We start from the raw sequence: 16,262 nt of genomic DNA, 5'->3' as shown, positions 1-16,262 counted from the left end.
AAATACTCAGATTCACAGCCAAGGGTCTTAGGTTGGCCTCTCAGGAAAATTGCCTTGCAGGCAACTCTTGTTATTCCTTAGACTGAGAGGCCTTTGGCGGAGGACCAGAACACAGTCTGCCAAATACCTCTCACTGGGTATTTGATAAGCAGATAAAAAATGTAAGGACAGGTGTCGGGAAGACAGCAGGGCAAAAGTAGACTTTCCTGCACAGAAAAGGAACTGAAATTGACCTTGATTGTCTCTCTCTTAGGACTGGAGCTGATCTTCCCTGCTTATCTGTCTGAAAGACTGAAAGAAAAATCTCAGTTTACACTGAGCCAAATCACCAAAGAGAATTAGAAACCCTCATCCATGGCGCTGCCTGCAGAGTTGCCAGGAATAGTGCTTACCCTAGTGGCCTGAAATAATTAGGCATCTCGCTCAGCATCTTGTCCTGGACTGGGGATTGATTTAGGCCACTGGGAAAAAGAGGGCCCAGAGCTTTGCAGCTGAGCCATAATTTTATTTCTCTGTTATGGGATACACCAGAATTGGGAGCTGGACACATTCCCATCTATTCTGAGGTTCTGTTTGATAGGAGAAACAGTGTGGTTGCTCAAGCTAATATATCTTTTTCTTCCCCTTTTTGAATGGGCTTTCTTCACAGTAGCTTTTGCCCTTTTGCTTTTTTGCCTGTTTGCTTTTGGCCCCACTCATGTGTGTTAGTAAGTTCTCTTTAGTTCTCACAGAAATGAGAATTCTTCTGGCATACATGGCATAGAGTAGGTTTCTGGCTTCTGAATGGATAACTCGTCCATTTGTGGTAGAAGGGCAAAGGATGGCATTGCACACGCATCTGGGTAGAGCACGGAGATTTCAGTAGGATAATGGACCTGGTCATTCATTGGTTTCTTCTCATGAAAGGAACCTTAATTAAAAATGAGAACCTTCCACTGCATGTGTGCTATTAAATTTCAATTCTAACCTGACTCTGCCATTGAGTTTCTTCATGAAAGAAAGTTTTGGTATCCTGAACAATTTTTGGCAAAGTAACCATATAAGCCATGCTTCCATTCACCTACTACCACCACAGGTGAAGTTTCTCCTGTCACACAGATGTATTTGTTAACCCTAGTGTTCAGGTTCCATATCTTTGCTTGTAGAAGATTGGCAATGAGAACTAGGAAGAGGAAGCCTTCGAGAATGACTGCGTAGCAGTAGAATAACGCTGCAGTTCAGTACTCAGGGTTAGTAATGTCCTTATTTTCCCTCTCATGCTGAACCTTTGCCCTGGATAAGGGGGAGTTGAATTTAGCTTTAAGGAGGGATTAGTAAGAAGAGAATGTGAATGTTGGTGTGACAGGTGGGATGGGGGAGGTCATTAAAGCCCAGGGGCCAACAACCACTCTAACAGTTTGTTTTCCTCCATGCTTAAAACCTAGCTGTTATGTTTTTACTCTAAAAACTTTTATAATAAATGGTGAGCCACTTAGAGTATAAATATGTGCAGTTAACAAAATGTTGAGAAAAGTGTTTTGCTTAGAATTTAATGATGTTTTATTTTTTAAATGAAGGTACATTGAAAAATTTGATTTTAATTTATATATTAGAACTAATTATTGATAATTTTAATAAAAAATTACAAAGCTAATCTGTAGGTGTTTATTACCTTAAGGAAATGAATTAAAGTATAAAACACATACAGTTGAAATCACTTGATGTATTCAAAGTTAATACTACTAGCTTGATTTATAAAATCAAATAAAAATATGTTGATTATTTGTAATCATCTAAGCATTTATAAAAATCCAAGAAATTTTTAATAAATTTAAAATTTAATATTTAATAAATACAATAATTAAGAAATATGGCCATAAGCTTTGCAGGCAGAATGAGATCAGAAGAACAAACAGTGATCTTCAGATTTTTTTTTTTTTTTGTGGTGTTGGGGTTTGAACCCAGGGCCTTATGCATATGAGGCAAGCACTACTACCAACTGAGCTATATCCCCAGGTCCAGCTTTAGATCTTTAATCCCTTCTTAAAGGCAACTATTTGTCAGATATTTTACTAAGTTCTTCATATGTATTAATTCATGTAAGTCTCATATTGGGTGCAGTGGTTCACACCTGTTATCCCAGCATTTTGGGAAGCTGAGGCAGGAGGATCACAGGTTCAAGGCCATCTTCAGCAACTTTGGAAAACCCTGTCTCAAAAAATAAGCCAGGTGTCATGGCACATGCTTGTAATCCCAGCAGCTTGGGAGAATCTGGAGTTCAAAGCCTCACGCAGCAATGGCGAGGTGCTAAGCAACTCAGTGAGACCCTCTCTCTAAATAAAATACAAACTGGAGCTGGGGGTGTGACTTGGTGGTTGAGTACCTCTCTGTTCAATTCCTGGTACCAAAATAAATAAATAAATTAAAAGGGGCTGAAGATGATGTAGCTCAGTAGTAGAACACACTTGGGTTCAATCTCCGCTCCAAAAAATATCTCATAATAACTAAGAGAAAATAAGAAGAAAAAAGGGTTAGGACATTTGTGTGCCTTGGATTATTCAAGGTGTAAATGATCAAACCTGAACCAGGAGCCTATGTACCCTGCAGGTGGTTCTTTGTTAGTCTTTTATTCTATTGGATGGAGGCTGAGAGCATGTTGCAAGCCTTAAGAGCAGGGAGGAGGAGCCTGGGTGGGAAGTGAGAAAGGGTGGTAAGGATGACTTTTATTTCTTAGGTTTTTCCAATAGCTGACTGGGCAAATGTCAATACTCCTGTCTAGAATTTAAAAAACAAAATGAAGATAGAAGAGGAATTACAGGGGTTGGAGAAGATGTATTTTTTTAGTAGAGGATGATTCCAAAATATTCACCAGGGCTGGGGTTATAGCTCAGTGGTAGAGCGCTTGCCTAGCATATGTAAGCCCTGGGTTTGATTCCCCCGTACTGAAGAAAAAAAAAAAAAAAAGAAGAAGAAAGAAAACCTGGAAATATACACTTGAAGAGATGTTAGGTAGGCAACTGAATACTAGAGATCAAAAACTAAATAATAATAAGATACTAAATAAATAACTCATTTTTTCCCTTCTCAGTAGCACCTCCTTTTGCCACTTGAACTATGCACTCATACCATTCGTGCCCTACTCTGATCAGCATCTTCTTTAGGCCATTCCCCCATGTTCTTCTATGACTCATTCTTTGTCCACTTGCCTTGCCTTGTCCTGGACAGCTTCATCCTGACTTCAGAACCACTGCCTTTTGCAGCTTCATGACCTTCAGCTTTAAAGTTCACTTCCCAGACCCAGCCTGGATCTTACTTTGACCCAGACATAGGGCAGTTCTGAGAATTGGAAGGTTATAACTCCACCCTTTGACAGCCTTCTCTTGTCTTTCCCACTGAACAAACACCATCGACTCTTATCAAAGCCTCCACTGTTTTTATGTCCTTCCTCCTCTCCTGGCTCTTCCCTTCCTTACTCTGCTTGGAGGCTCTTATGAGTCACTTCTGCCACACCATCCCTGGCACTTGGTTTCCTTTTCATAGTGGCCTTCTGGTGCATCTGTCTGCCCAGTCCCCAACCTTTATTTTTTTCCTTTTTAGTTATACATGACAGTAGAGTAGGACTGAGGCTGTAGCTCAGTGACAGAGCTCTTGCCTCACATGATAGAAGAGTAATTTTGACATATTTGTAAAAACATGAAGTGTGTCTTATTCTAATTAAGATCCCAGTCTTGTGGATGTACGTGATGTGGAGATTCACTGTGGTGTATTCATATATGTACATACGTAAGTCATGTTAGATTCATTTTCCATCCCCTGCTCCTTGGAAGCCCTTCAGAGGTAAGTACATCATCTACCAGTTGCCACTGCAAACTATGGTTGCAAGCATTGAGCACCTCCATCCTCCATGGGAGATCTTTTCCTAGATGTTTAGTTTCCTAAACTTACAGATGTTTATCACTGTCCTGGAGACCCCCTCAGTCCCAAGCCTCTTACTGAGCATGAGACCTTGTCTTTTCCTTACAGAGGAGGAAATATATAGGGAACACCCTTGCTTGCTTTCTTTTCAAAACTTAATGTCTATGTTGATCAACTTTTCATCACTGTGTGACAGATTACCTGAGAAAATCTTCTATGTTTGGGGCTCACAGTTTCACAGGTTTCAGTACATGATTGCTTGGCCCTATTGTTTTTCTTCCCTTCTAGCCAGCAAGCGTGCTTTTGTGTCCTCCATATTAAAATAGCTCTAATTTCTTGGTCCCACTTGGTCCTTGTGTCCTTTGTCTAGTCTTGAAGCTGCAGACCTTCTTTACATTCCAGTCTTTACTTCCCCCCCTCTGATTCTTCCACCACTTGATTTGCATTCTGTTATCACTAGTCTAGTGAAGCTTCTCTAGCCTTTGGGGACCTCCTATTTGACAGATGCGGTGACATCTCATCCGTTCCCATCCTGCTGGTGGCAGCTATGAATTTCATACTTGAGAGCGCTTATCTCTCAGGCTTCTGTGAAATCTTTGTCTCTTGCTTCTCTCCCTCTTCCTCTCCCACCACTTCAGCTGTTTCATTCCTATTTTTCTTCTTTGTATCCCTTTCTAGCTTCCTTAATTCTAGGCTACATACTGTGTTCCAGCCAGGATGGTTCATGGTACCAGAATTTTATGTGATTGCTGGATACTTGTTGGCTGGTACAACAAGGCAATCCTGCCTTAGAGGCCAAGAGTCTAATTTAGAAATTGTCTAATTCCTATATAAAACACCAGCTGAGCCTTACTTAAATCTCAAGGGCAGTACTTTGGTTTCTTCCCATGACTAGTCCCCTGTGGCTCTCTGCCTATTCTCCCTAGTAGGGAAAGCTCCACGTAGACCTACATAGCATCCGTGTCTAGTGATGAAATTTACAGAGGGTTTCAGGAAAGTTCCAATAATTAAAAAAAGTATTGACAGATTAAAGGGATACTTAATAAAGTGTAGTGAACTTGAGGATACAGTTTGGGCTGCAAATCTATTTTGAAGACCTAGCACCTGAAAAAAAATCATAAAATGTATAAGTATATGTGTGTATGTGTACACATGTGTGTATATATGATACATATTTTAGGTTTGGAGACACAGAAGTAAGGCATAGACCTTGCTCTTTCTTTCTATCTCTACAGAGACAGGAGATAAAAAAGAAAAATAATAGAATTACAAGGGACTGCTGTGGTTGAATGATTTTGGGGGAATCATGGGCATGTTGCTTAGCCTTTAGATATAATGAAGGCGTATCCTTCCAGACATCATTATGTAATGATCTTGAGCCGAGACACCCGAGGGAGGGAAGGACCCCATATAAAAGTGTGAGAATAGAAGAGACCCTCTGGAAAAGGTGTGCCTGGTATCTGAGGGACAATACGATGAGTTCATCTCTCATGCTGCATTTAAAAATCACAGTGCTTTGTTCTGAAGATATGGCTGAAAGGCAAGTCGGTATTTGAAATAGCGCAAATGGGGAATGGCAAGGGAATAGAAAGCATATTTGGGAATGTCAGTATTAAGATATTAAAAGTTGTGAAAATTAATGTGATAACCTTTTCATAAGGCAGCTGAATAAAGAGGGGAGACACACAATATTGTTGAAAGTATGGCTATGGAGTAAATCAGCTAAGTGACTCATAGTGAAGGAAAGGGAAAAAATTAACTATTAGGCAGTTAAAGAAATGTAAATTATAATTGAGGAATGATGGGGTTCTTAGAGCTCTGGAACTGGATTTGAAACAATAGCCAACAGTAGTGAAGGCTTTCTTGTAACTACATGATGTGGGGGGGGGGGGTGTTCTGTTTGTGCCGAGTGTTGCAGCCTCAGTCTGTGTAGCACCTCAGCACACACATCTCAAAGCCCTTGTGGGATTCTTCGGATACTGATTGCATTCCATGTTCAGCCTACATTCCTCTTCCTTTCCTTCATCATGCTCTAGCATTTTTGTCACGGCTTGCATTTCACTTATTACTTGCACATGGCAAGCACTTTTTAAAGCCTACTGAGACATTAGAACCCTCCATGGGGAGGTCATGGAGGTGCTCCAATCTCCCTTCCAGAGAACCTGGAGTGAAGAGGGAGCCTGACAAACAGCGTCCAGCAGCTGTGCAGCAGTACTCACATGAGGTCATGCTCTGCCCAGGACATACCCTCCCAAGTTTAAGAGGCAAATACTGCATCCTGTGTCTCGTAAGTGCAAAAAAAGGAAGCAGAGCACCTGGTAAAGTTCTTGGGTTCTGGAAGCAACATGTGGCACCCTTCAAAACGGCTCCTGCCTTTATTGCTGGGTGACAGAAGGAAAGCTACCAGCTTTGAGAAGGCTTAGAGAAGGACAGGGTTTGCTTAGAGGTTCAAGCTGTGATGCAAGCATCCCTGCTTCTTAGGTCCTGTATGATCAAGCAGGTACTATGGTGTTGGAGGTTTGAGTGGTGAGAAAGACATGTGAAGATATGGCAAGCCCCAGTGGAAGAACTACAACATAGGTCTATGAGAACCTAAAGCAAGACAGTATTATCTGCAATAGAGAATTAGGTATCTTTCTTTCTTTTTCTTTTTCTTTTTTTTTTTTTTTTTTTTTATGCTGGGGATTTAACCCAGGGCTTCATGCCTGTGAGGCAAGCACTCTACAAACCGAGCTATATCCCCAGTCCTGAGAATTAGGTGTCTTTAAAAAAAACACTTCTTGGTAAGTTACTTGGCTTTGGTAGAAAAGAAATATTTGGGGTTGGGGATGTGGCTTAAGCGGTAGCGCGCTCGCCTGGCATGCGTGTGGCCCAGGTTCGATCCTCAGCACCACATACAAACAAAGATGTTGTGTCCGCCGAAAACTGAAAAATAAATATTTTAAAAAATTCCCTCTCTCTCTCTCTAAAAAACAAAAATAAAAAAGAAATAAACCTTTAAAAAAAAAGAAATATTTGACAATGAGACCAAGTGCCATTTGTCCAATATTTCCCATTACAAGCTGGGTCTGTTGAACCTGCCAAGACAAAGTGGGACAGACCTGAAGCAATCTAAGTTAGACATGGTACATCCAGGACCAGACTGGGCAGGACCAGAGGGCACAAGAATTCCAAGAACAGGTTGCCTAGTCCTCCGTGTCCTCCACCAGGGTTGCATTCCAGCTCTTTGGGCAGATTTGGATTCCATACAACCAGCTAAAGGAAGAGGAAAGACCATATATAGTTTCTGGATAGAAGCTTGGGATATGAATTAGCTGGAAATGAGTTGAGATTGCATTACACCCACACTCAGGGAAAGCCTGTAGACAGGGAAAATCTTTCCAATGGATACAGCTGTGAGCTGTGAACTACGACATATATTTTATGTGAAAGGAAAAATGGCCCAGTGTCTGAATATATGTATATTTCTGAGCAATGACCAACAGCCTGGTCATCACATCAAGGACCTGGAAGGAAGAGAACTGGAAGAATGGAGACATAAAGGTCCAGGTAGAGGCATGTGGATGAAAGTATAGAAGTAGACAGAATGTGAAGGGTTCTGTTCTGAAGGCTATTGACCTCCATGGAGGAGGCACTGAAAACCCAAGTAGACGACAGGGTTGGGCTATTTGATTTTAGTCAGCTTCCTCATTGGCCATCCCACATCTAGAACCAGGGACACATAAATTTAGCAGCCCCAGTGGTAAAGGTTCCAGTTAAACATGGGTCCAACAACAAGGACTCCCACCTATCAAGGCCAGTTTAGCCGCTGCTGCCTCTGATTATCTAACCTGTCAGCAGCAGAGACTATTCTGTGAGGATACTAGTTACCTATTTGGTGGCAGGTTGACTGTATTGGGCTCATTCCAGCCTGGAGGAGCAAGTGGTTCATCCTTACTAGGGATAGACAACTACTCTGGGTATAGATTGGCCTTTCTGTCCAGAGCCTCAGCTTCTGTCACCACAATCCAGGAGCTAATGGAGTGCCAGATCCACAGGCATAGAATATCATACAACAAGTGTCTGACCAGGGGGTCCACTTCATAGTGAAGAAGGTGCTGGAGTGGGCCCTGGTCACAGGACCCCCGCTCTTATCCTATCACATACCACATTATCCATACATGTATTATCTATGAAGAGCCAACCTCATGGAATGGTAGAATGATCTCCTTAAAGGTACAGCAAAGTTGCAGTTTTCTGGTATAATCTGCAAAGATGCAGTTGCGTCTTTTGGGGTGCAATATATGCACTAAATAATACTGCTCTATGACATTATCTCTAATAGGAAGAATATGTACACTAGGGAACTAAGAAATGAAAGCATCAGTACCTAGTTGGTCTTATCCAGTGACTAACTCAGGTTTTTTTTATCTTTTCTGTGCCCGAAAAGGCAACATCTTCAAGAGTCCCATCTCCACCTGGCCACCTAGGCTTCTGATAACCCATAGTGCTCACGCAGGGCCAGGGCCCCAGAAGAAGCCTCACCAAACCCTGCCTGCAGCCAAGCAGAGGAAACTGGGCTCTTCTGGGTCCCTAGAGGAGAATCTAGAGTAAAAAGCAGGAATTCTTTTGAACTATAGTCTGCTGCCTGGCAGACTTCAGTGACTTATGCCCAGAGACCATCAGATGAAAAGAATAATCACCATACTGACAAGGATGATTTTTATATGATGGGGACAGAAGGGAGTATGTGCAGATCCCAGCTAATGCACTAGGGTGCTTCTTGGCTCTCTGCTGGTGCCTTGTTACTATGGATACACATGTGAGAAGGGTGTGACGTACAAAGGGTTCATTCTTTCCTGAAATGAAGGTTTGGGTCACACCACCAGAGAAACCACCAGAACCTGCTGATGTCATACTTGGGGGTGAGAGGAATTTAGAATGGAGATGAGGGAGAAGATGAGAACCATTTGTAGCCTCAAAATCAACTACAGCAACAGGGGCTGCTATTGGCCTGTTAAATTTCCCTTTTCAAAGCTTCTTTTCAGGAAGAGAGGCTCACGGGAGCTGCTTCCAAACATGTGGAGATGATCTTTGCAATGGTTTGGGGACCATGTGGTGGTCATGGATATGCACCATTCAGAGATCCTCCTCCAAGAGAATTTGCTGCAAGGAGTGAGGTTGATGAACAGCCTCAAACTGCTGCAGGTTTGGATCCCCCACAGTGTTCTTGGCAATGCCACAGGCTACCCAAGCTGTTTCCAGCCAATAGCTGAGCACAGTGGGATTACAAAAGTTGGGTCACTCCTTCTCAGCTCATGCCTCTTCTGATGGGTAATATTTTCTGATCTCCCTATTGACCTAGCTGAAACTTTCTTAGGGCTATTGCAGTCTGAGGCTGCTTGGCACAATTCTTCCTTCTCTCTCTCTCCCCAGTTTCAGACCTGCATTATGACCCAGAGGATTTCCCCATCTATCTCTGCTTCCTATGGGTTCTGCCCTTCACCTGTGTTCCCCCTGGTAAATCTCTTATATTCCTAATTCTGTCCTGGTATTTGTTTCTTGGATATCTGAATTGATATGCCAATTAAAGATCTTAACTGATCTTTAAGAAACAGAAACACATAAGGGTCCTAGTCAGGGAGAGATGAAAAGTCTAATCCAGGACTTCATAGAATTTGAATTGAAATTTAGATTTCATGGTCTAAATGAGGAAATTGTCTATGTACCAATATGGAAAAATCCCCAAGATCTACTGGGTGTTAAAAAGCAAGGTACAAAACAAGGTATGTGACATGCAATATTTTGCTGTATTGGTATGTGGTGTTTAAACCTGTAAAGATACAAAGAAAAAGGGGATGGGAGTGGAAAACTTCACTAAAGAGCAATTTGCTTTGCTTTTATTTTGCACCTTGAAATTATACTGCTTCTTGCTAATTAAATTGAAATCCGAAAAAATAAATTGAAATATAAATCTTTAGCTTCTGAGCATTTTATTATATTTCATGATTTAAAAATCCTGTATATGTGATTGATTAACACTGTCAGTTGGCTGATGATGCAATAACAGGTGTGAAGCAATGCAGAGACAGACCCAGTGAATTTTAGGACCCTCCAAAACTTACTGTCCCAAATGAAAAAAGACTGCCTGGGTAATCCAGATGGTATGAGTGATTTCTGACTCATCCATTGAATAATTCAAAGACTGTCTGCCGGCTGTGACAGAAGTGGACATTTAGAAACTTCCAGCTGTATGCTGGTGTGCCAGTCTTTCTGTATTTGCTGGTTTGAAAGTTTTGCTATTTCTAGAGAAAAATGCAACAGCCCATAATAAATTCTACCCCATTTCTACACCTTAGATCCATATGAAATATTCCTTTAGGATTGGAAGGAATATTTCATGGAAGTGAAGGTAATAATCCTATGGTGAACTTTTTCAAAAGCTCCCTGTGCAAGTTACACCCTTTACTTTACACCTAGTAAAATCTGTGTGGTCCCATCACATACATTCTGAGAATTTCCTAGTGATCATGATGTATTTCTCTGATGAAATTATTACTGAAGGAACATTTCAAAAACTACCCTGCTGACAATCACCAGGTAGAACTTGTTAAATATATACATGCCAAGGTTTCTCTCTAGATGTATTCTGATTCTCTGGGTTTCTAATGGGGACCAGGAATCTGTGTTTTTATGAACAGAAACTTTGCTTTAGGGAAATTCTCTCATGTGGACTTCCTTTGATTCTATACACTAATCCAATACATTTAAAGTTGCTCTGTACTCATGATCCTAGTATGACTTCATCTTTTTACATGAATTTTTTTTTTCTGCAAGTGCTTTGCAAATTACAAACAATGTCTTCCTACTTATCATTTTAAAAGCAAAATTCAAAAGTACAAAGTAATAGTGTATCTCCTAAATGGATAAATGTATACTAGATGGTAAATATGTACAGAATAAAACAAACCGCTAATGAGGCAGCCTTGCAACTAAGATATCAATGAAACTGAAAACTGTAGGCCAGACCAGTGAGTGGACTTGCAAGGTCTCCATCTCTTGTCCAGTGCCTGGAGCCTGACCTCAAGGAGGTGTGGTGTCTCTTGGAACCACTGGTCTTGAGATATCTGTCTCCTTTACCCACCTTGGAGAAGTGGCAGGACATAGGGACTAAGCCCAGAAGAACTCTGCCCATGGGTGAGAGTTCCCACTGCCCCAGCTCTTGGGTTTCCAGTACCTTTACAATTAAAGCACTGATCTGACTGGCAAGTTTCTCATGACCTTGCCATTTCTGGGTATTGTTTCTGCCAGGCACATTGGCCTCCCCTGCTCCTGAGTGCCAGCATCTCTAGAACTTGTTTTTCCTCCATCACTCCTGGGGTTTGGAACAGTGTTGGGACAGAGGACTGAACACACAAGAAGTGAATGTGTCCAAATGATCCTGGGACAACTCTTCAAAATTTTTTCAAGTTACTCTTTAAATTTTTTTTTTTTTTGTTAGAGCCAGGAGTGGTGGTGAATACCTATAATCCCAGTGACTTTTGAGGCTGAGGCAAGAAGATCACAAGTTCAAGGCCAGACTCAGCAACTTAGTGAGGCCCCTAAGCAAGTTATTGAGACCCTATCTTAAAATAAACAGTAGAAGGTCGAGGATGTGGCTCAGTGGTTAAGCCTCCTGGGTTTAATTCCTGATGCAAATAAATAAATAATAAATAAATTTATGCCTGTTAGAGGAAAAAAATTTTTCCACAATTATGAGTAAGTAGTTTGGTGACTGTTGAATTATATATAGCCTAAGACCTATTCTGTCAAGCAGTAACGAAATTTTGCTTGAAGAAATCTGTAGCCTTTGAAATCATTTTCATACTGATTATGGTGTATATTTTATCTCTGATTAGTGTCCGTGGTGGCCATCTGCAAGTGATGTTTTAGTTTGTGACTTTTTTTCCAAAGGAAACATGTTACTTTTCCTCAAAATTTATCATTCTTTTGGATTGTTTTATGTTAATATAGTCCATTAATTAAAAGATTTTAATATGTTACAAAAGATCATTCCCTCTCCTTGCAACTGTTTCAGTGATGTGAATCTAATCTTCAGGTATTCTTTTTGTTCATTTACTTAATACTGTATGTAGACTGCAGGTGCTTTCTAAATGGGATCTCCAGTAATAGGTTTAACATCATTAATTCTCTGCCTTCATGGAATGTGTAGTCCTCTGAGGATATGGATACTGAATTAGTACACATTGCAAATGCTGTGCTACAGAAGGAAAAATAGTGCTATAAGGAAGAATAGAAAGGGATGTTTTCATTTAGATTAAAAAGTCAGGGAAGGCATCTCCATCCACCAATCCATTCTTCTCTCTTTCCATCCATCCATCATCTACCATCCATCCTTCCAACAGATAATGCTCCAATTTTTCTGTAAGGAGATGACAGTCCAGCTAACCTCTGAGGGATGAGTAGGGATGGCCAGGAAAGGAAGCAGATCAACTGGAGGAGAAGATGTAGAAAAGAGCTTGGTGCATTGAAGGGACCAAGAAAAGGACCTTATGGTATGGCTCATTGGGCCAAGGACAAGGTCTCAGAGGTGATGCTGGGCAGAAAGTAGGGACCAGGGTCTGTTTGTGATCTGTTTGAGAGCTCAGAAAGAAGCTGTTTAGTTGCCTTCCCCATAGCTGGGGATGGAGCAGAGAGAACAGAAGAGGAAGAAGGGTAGTACTGGAGAATATGGGAAGGGTCTTTAATGTCAGCCTCTCCCTGTTGATTCTAATGCATACCCTGAGGCAAGATGGGGTCCCTCTTCTATGAACCAGTGTCTTACAAACTGGAGAAATTCACAGATAACTTAGACCTCTCTCCTATGGTAACTTTAATAATTTCTTTTTTTATTTAGATTTACCTCAGCCATTAAAAAGAATGAAATTATGGCACCTGCTGGTAAATGGATAAAATGAGACTGTCGTGCTAAGTGAAGTTTGCCAAGCTCAGAAACTCAAAATTAGAATGTTTTCTCCCATATGTGGAAGGTAGAGTAAAATAATGAAAAGGGAAAGGAAGGATAAGTAACATAACAACCAATCAAATAGAAATTAATAGAGGAGCGAAAGGAAGTCTAGTAGAGAAGAGGAAGGAGAATGGGAGAGGGGTGGGAGGATGGGAAGGGAGAGGGAGAGGAATAAGGTGGGGATCATGAGCTGAAACTGATTTCCAGGCATGTGTGAGTTTGTTGGCATGAACCCAAATACTATGTATAACAATAAAACCCTAATAATAAAAAATAGATTTACAATGGTTGTTTATATGTACTTCCATAAGTAAAAAATAAGGTTAACTGCTAATTCACAGTAAGTGGGGTGGGGGGTGGGACTAGGGAAGAATAGAGGTACTTTGGATTAGACAGAAGGGAGTGAAGTGAAGGGAGGGGGTCTGGGGGTAGGAGACATTATTACCCTGTGTGCATATATGATTATATGAACCCTGTGATTCTACATCATGAACAACCAGAAGAATGAGAAGTTATACTCCATTTAGGTATGATGTATCAAAATGCATTCTACTGTCATGTGTAACTACTTAGAACAAATAAAAAATAAGGTAAGCTTGTGTATGCTTATAGTTTATTTACAACATAAAGCCAACCCAAACTGAAGCAATAATATTGAAATTAACAACCTGAATTTAATGTGACAGATGATATTTTGCATTTTGAAATGTTAGGGTACTGCCCACGGAGGTACAGCTTCCCCCGAGTTCAGCACAGCATCCTGTGGCTGCCGCTGAGGACTCTGCTCTCTTAGGACGCCTCTGTACAGTGCACCAGCACACCATTTGGCTGTGCTTGGTGGAGAAGCACCAGTTTCATAGTAGGCCTGCCTCTCTCCTCATTAGTCAGAAACCATCGAAGTAGAAGGAGTCAGTGCCAAAGTCAGCCTAAACATGAACACAAAATCAACCCTAAAATCAAATAACAGTCATCGAGATGAAAAATCTGGAGAGTTTTTCCAGACCCCTTAGAATACATGGGTGAATTCCCATGGGTGAGTGAACTTGTGTTTGGAAAACATCCTAAATAAAGAACAGATCATTCCCAGAGACTTCCTAGAGGTAAAAAGGGAAACTATCTCTTCTCACATAGAGCCATGGGGCAGAATAACTTGTTCCTTCTAACTTTCTAAAAAGGGATCATTAGAACTCAAAGTTTGGTAGGCCAGGAGGGATCATGAAGATCTGAGTGTAAGGAGAGGCCAGTTTGGATGAGGTCACAGTCCTTGTGGATTCTTCTTATGATATCCAGGGCAGACAAGATTAGAAAGAGGCCACCGAGAGGACTGCCTTCATGGACATGGGACTGAAAGGGCTTTGAGCAGTAGCAGGTACAAACCCATCCACTGGGGCGTGGGAAGAAAGTTTTAAGTGCTTGGGGAAACCTGAACCCTGCCCTCAGGCACACAAAGAACAGCTCTCATAGACGTTAGAGTAGGGGCTCTGCAAAGTTGAGAGTTTTCAATAGTTTGTATATTTTATCAAATACAAACAGCAGCCATAAAGGAAATGTGCATTTTGTGACAAGGCAAATAATAAAAAATAAAGGAGTAGTCTGTATTTGGATGATCAGATTAATATGCTTGAAATATCAACTAAAGCTAAGTTTTCACTGTTCCAAGTGATCACAAGTCTTCCTATCCATCAACAGCATTCATTCTTCAGGACAAGGTTCAAAGGAAGTAGATTTGAATCTACTTGAAAGCAGATTTTAACTTTAGAAGAAATGATTTGCATGCCAGGCGTGATGGTGCACACCTGTAATCCCAGTGGCTCAGGAGGCTGAGGAAAGAGGATTCCAAGTTCAAGATCAGCCTCAGCAACTTAGTGAGGCCCTAAGCAATTTAGTGAGACCCTGTCTCTAAATAAAAAAACCCAAAAGGGCTGGGGATGTGGCTCAGTGGTAAAGGGCCTCTGGGTTAAATCTCCAGAACAACAACAAAAATAGATTAAGAGAAATGATATGCAACAGATGAAGACTAATATTTGTCAGATTCAGGCATCACTGAGAAAGAAAAAAAATTAAAAGTTTTCCTGAAGGCTGCCAATTGGAAGTAATTATTCATTTTTTTTGTTTTGTTTTGTTTTGTTTTTTACTCTGAAACACAGATGAGGAAAGTTATAGGATATGGTATCAGAACAGTTTGGAGAGCTTTGGGGACAGTTTGAGAGAAATTTCAAGATATTCTGAGAATGGAAATGTCTCTAACAATACTTCCTTCCTGAATACCTGGGGAGGGATGTGATAAGATTTATCAAATAATAAACCAATCCTAAAGAACCAAAGGCTGAATGTTTTCTCTGACATGCAGATGCTAATTCACAATAAGCGGGGATGGGAGAATAGAGGTACTTGGGACTAGATAGAGGGGAGTGAAGGGAGGGGAGGAGGTATGGGGGTAGGAATGATGGTAGACTGAATCGGACATTATTACCCTATGTGCATATATGATCACATGACCTGTGTAACTCTACATCATGTACAACCAGAAGAATGAGAAGTTATACTCCATTTATGTATGATATATCAAAATGCATTCTACTGTCAACATATAATTAGAACAAATTAAAAAAAATAATCGGAGCCAACCCAGCATAGCTACCCCAAGACAGAGAAGATGGTGTGGTATATTTGGGCAGATAGAGAATGGGTAGCCCTCTATTGGACCCGAAAGCACTGGCCAGGCTCCCTGGACAGGCCCCTTGGATAGGGCATTGGTTTCCCTAGCTGCTATGAGTGTCCACAGCTAATGCCTCTCAGCTGGCTCCTTGCTCAAGAATTTTCCTCAGCCAAAAGAGGGCCTTGCAGCTGGAGGTCATGTGAACTTTTGGGGGCAGCCTGCATCCACCACTTGTTGATTGTGGGTCATATAAATATCTGCCCCACCTTGTCTCAATTGAGGTAAGGCTGTGGGTGGACATCACAGAGGCAAAGGACTGGATGGGAGTCATGGCTGTATTTAGAAGATCAGTTAGAGCCAAGTTTGAGTCAGCTTTGGTGAGGAGGGGTGGACAGCTACACGCTGACTATGCCTGACCGTGTTGGGAAGACTGACCATGAGTGACCCTAGATATGAATCTTTCAGCAGCTGTAGCAAGACCAGAGGTCAAATCCCAAACATCCAGCTGGACAAGACACCTCAAGGGAGGTCAGTGAGGACCAGAGGATGGCTCTAAAACCAAATGCCCCTCCTCTGAGGCCAGGAGAACATTAAAAACCACCAGTAGATTAGATTGATTCCCACACTCCCTCCACCAACAAAGGGGAGGAGAAGGCTGACTGAATATTTACCCCTAGGAGATCTGTATTGTACTAGAGATGGCTGAGTTACCCTAAAAGGGAG

The 16,262-nt window shown here is 41.3% G+C and overlaps 1 protein-coding gene across 4 annotated transcripts in view; it reads left to right on the top strand.

Moving 5' to 3' along the window:
- Gdap1 (ganglioside induced differentiation associated protein 1) overlaps positions 1-16,262 on the top strand; it is a 47,907-nt gene that overhangs the window by 1,193 nt on the left and 30,452 nt on the right. The window contains exon 3 of one of the 4 annotated variants that reach the window (XR_013343907.1): positions 254-456. The exons of the other annotated variants lie outside the window; for them this stretch is intronic. The gene's annotated coding sequence lies outside the window, so the exon portion shown is untranslated. Of the gene's footprint in view, positions 1-253; positions 457-16,262 lie in introns of those variants that run through there. 4 annotated transcript variants of the gene reach the window in all.

The sequence above is a fragment of the Urocitellus parryii genome, chromosome 7 (assembly GCF_045843805.1).
Source record: "Urocitellus parryii isolate mUroPar1 chromosome 7, mUroPar1.hap1, whole genome shotgun sequence".
NCBI classification, from domain to species: domain Eukaryota; kingdom Metazoa; phylum Chordata; class Mammalia; order Rodentia; family Sciuridae; genus Urocitellus; species Urocitellus parryii.
This window is presented reverse-complemented; position numbering and strand designations above follow the sequence as displayed.